At 39.6% G+C, this 3,370-nt stretch overlaps 1 long non-coding RNA gene across 1 annotated transcript; it reads left to right on the forward strand.

The window, feature by feature from the left end:
* Positions 1–1,959: 1,959 nt before the first annotated feature.
* Positions 1,960–2,778, forward strand: LOC109467363. The gene is made up of 3 exons (XR_002140075.1): positions 1,960–2,059; positions 2,423–2,494; positions 2,686–2,778. It is a non-coding gene; the product is annotated as an uncharacterized LOC109467363 (long non-coding RNA).
* Positions 2,779–3,370: the final 592 nt, after the last annotated feature.

Here is a 3,370-nt window from a genome sequence, read left to right on the forward strand (position 1 = left end):
TACGGTAACGAAGTCATAAATTTTACAGTATGTGAAAGGATAGTACATGTAAAATGTTAAACTTTATTCCAACACAAAGATTGTACTGTGATTACTACCAACACAGATGAACCTACAAAATAATGTGTAAGATTATTTACATATAAACCAAAAGTAATTGTTTATGCATTTGACAGGCCTTCAAACTTGTATCTTTTTAGCCATACTTAATTCGACCCTTTGAAGTCATAACATAAATGTGGCTTCCGAGTCCAAACTAGGTTATATCCAACTGTTAACTTACTATATGTATACATGTACGAAGTATTCCACTTCTCCAGGTCATTGTGACCTGTTTGTAGGTCAAAGTTCCTTTCTCTAGGCAGTCAGTCATGTTAACAGCCAGGGGCAGGCAGGTAACCTGTAATTAAAAGTTGTACAGTGACTACTGACAAGGTTGTCTTGAGGGTTTGACTCTATTGACCTTATGTGTCATTTTCTGACGGCAAGTGGCAAATATGCCATCTATCACACAAGCCCCTGTCAGACATAGCCAAATTTGGCTACCGAACACTGCCGAACTCCCCCCAACCATGGTTAGGAACACATGTAGGACTGGGGCAAGGTCGGCTATGGTCCAAATCTTGTCAGATTGCTCCCGAAGTTTGTTACTTTGACGATAGTCAGTAGTTATGCGATCAACTAAAACATTATCTGGGTGAAAGGGTAATGTTTGAGTCGAAGCTCATAATAGTCGTCGATTTTCTATCCCTTCTGCTTAAGTGTTTCGTTCAGTTGGTTACGACGTTAAACACTGGCGTGACTTACTTTGGCCCTTGAACCAAAATGGCGGCGGTGTTTCCAGAATGTTGTCCAACAACTTTGACGTCACAGGTCTAAATCAAACAATATCCCCCCCCCCCCACACACACACACTCAATTAGCAGGGATTCTTAATATGAATTAAAATGAACCGTTTATGAAAACTTAAGTTGACTGCCTGACTAAAACGTCTTATACTTGGGAGATGGAGGGGTGTATTCTTTCTTGATTAAAATGGCAGTAGTACTATTCGATGAAGGCCACCCTATGCCCCATCCGTATACTATACGTATCCCCCCTTAGGCCATTCATAATCCATGTATAATGGACGTCTTTGTCAGACAGGTTTGCCCAACCCTAGACCCTGTACAGTTCCATGTAAACAGGATGCTGTTTACAATCATCATGCGGGCGAGAGATAAATACTAAGATGTGGTGTAAATGAGATGATTCTTTTGTCTAGACTTGAGTGATATTATGAATTGATACTAAAATGAGTGTCATCGCCCTGGATACAAATGTGGCCCAGTACAGATACTAAAACAATTGTGACATATATAAAAATATGACTAACTTGCAACGATAACTATGGAAACAAAACTAACGCTATTAAAACCAATCAAGAAGCTCTTTTTTCCTCATTTGAAGTTATCGGATTTCATTCAACTGCTTGTGTATTCTTTATTTTCAGGGTTACAAATGGCACCAGGAAAACATAAATTCAACAAATCTTGGATTTAAAAACTTGAATCTCTCTAACCTAGGATCCAAGATGGTGGAAGAATTCAAGAAAGCCTCTGACGTAGGGGTCAAAGACAATGATGATGAAGTCTTCGAATCAGTGAACCCTACAGAGCAGGATTCGCAAATGAAAGGTATAGCTTTAGCTCAAGAGAACGACAATAGAAACATATCAGAAGACGCTGAAACTACTGTCGATATAGACAAAGAAAACGAAAATAACGAAGCTCAGGAAACCCAACCATTGCTCTCACAAAGTCCAGTCATCAGCGATGACATCATCATAGTTCACGAAATCCCCGAGAAAGAAGAAACCAAAACAAAAACACGACGTACTTGCAGGCAATTTTTCTGTGACTGGGACGACAAACGAGCGTATTATTTTGGAAGGAAAGTAGGCTTCATCTTTGTTTACTTCGGAATAGCATTGGCAATAGGAGGCATCGTGTTTGTCTGGATAACTACTGTGTGGAAAACAGAGATACCGTTTGCCATGATGATTTGGATTGGAATCACGGTAAGTCATTTCATTGTACACACAAGCATTGTGCAAAGCCATGTTATGCAAATACAACTCAAGCTTCTAGCTCTATGCCTAGAAGTGGCCAAAAATAATTGGCTTTGCATTGAGCGACACCGTTAAAAAAAAGCAGGCATGGGGTGCCGTTTAAATTGAGAGTTGATTCTTATAATACGAGATGGCATGAAATAAAAAAAAACTGAACATGCAGATTAATAATGAATTAAGGATATGCTATACCTAGCTTACGACGAGTTGCTTGGAAGCTTGGGAATTCATTAATGAAATTACTTAATAACATCCGTTTAATAAACAGAATAGCTGTTGCAAGTAAATTCGTATGGTGTTATGTTGTTTCAGATTTTGACAGTTGGAGCTTTATTTATTGAAAACTCTAACTGGCAGAGGGACATCGACATGGCTAAGAAACTGGTATGTTCCACAGAATTTTTACACATCATATTCTTGAGTAAATAGTTTCAATATTGCTGTTTCCTCATTTAACATTTTAAACAGTCTTCTTTGTTAGAACGATAAAATTGCAACATGTATGATCATGTGTCAACGTATTAATTTTGAGCAGATGAGAAAATGAATTAACGATGATATTTACATTCTAACAGAACATTGTGTATGAACAAAAGAAAAAGGAGGAAAATGCAAAGGAACCAAAGGTCTTCTTCGGAGCAGCTTTCAACGACATCGACATTACGGACGAAACTGGACAGCCTGTTCAACTATCAGAGGAGCAAGTACGAGCGATGGTCAGCGATATAGTAGGGCCGGATTCCATACATTCTATCCACCACATCAGTGGACAATGGAAAATTTACTTTCATACCAAACCGGCTAGAGATGAGTTTATGAACAAAGCATTCGTATACAGGGGCAAAGACGTTCGAAAGTATGTCATTGAGTCGAAAACAGAAGAGGAACTGACTGCTCTAGCTGAGCAGTGTGCATTGGAAGCCAAGAATACAACCTTGTATGGTTACATGTTTGAAGACTCTGATGTAGTTGATGAAGAAGGGAATGCGGTGAAGCTGACTGAGGATGAAGTTTGTGTAAGCATTTTGAGAAGGGACATAGACCCCGACAGACTGTACGCTGTAGAGTACATACGAGGGGTGTGGAAAATCTATGTCTTTGGAGAAGCCTCTGGTGACAAACTAATGAAACAAGGCCTTATCATCAGGGACCAAAGTGTCAGCCTACGTACGATAGACCACAGCAAAATCGCTCAGCCACCACGAGCAAGGCTCAAAAAGTCCAGTGCTTCAAGCGGTGAGAAAGACTTGTCCGGTGTGG

The sequence above is a fragment of the Branchiostoma belcheri genome, unplaced genomic scaffold, assembly GCF_001625305.1.
Source record: "Branchiostoma belcheri isolate BF01 breed outbred unplaced genomic scaffold, Haploidv18h27 scaffold18, whole genome shotgun sequence".
Classification (NCBI taxonomy): domain Eukaryota; kingdom Metazoa; phylum Chordata; class Leptocardii; order Amphioxiformes; family Branchiostomatidae; genus Branchiostoma; species Branchiostoma belcheri.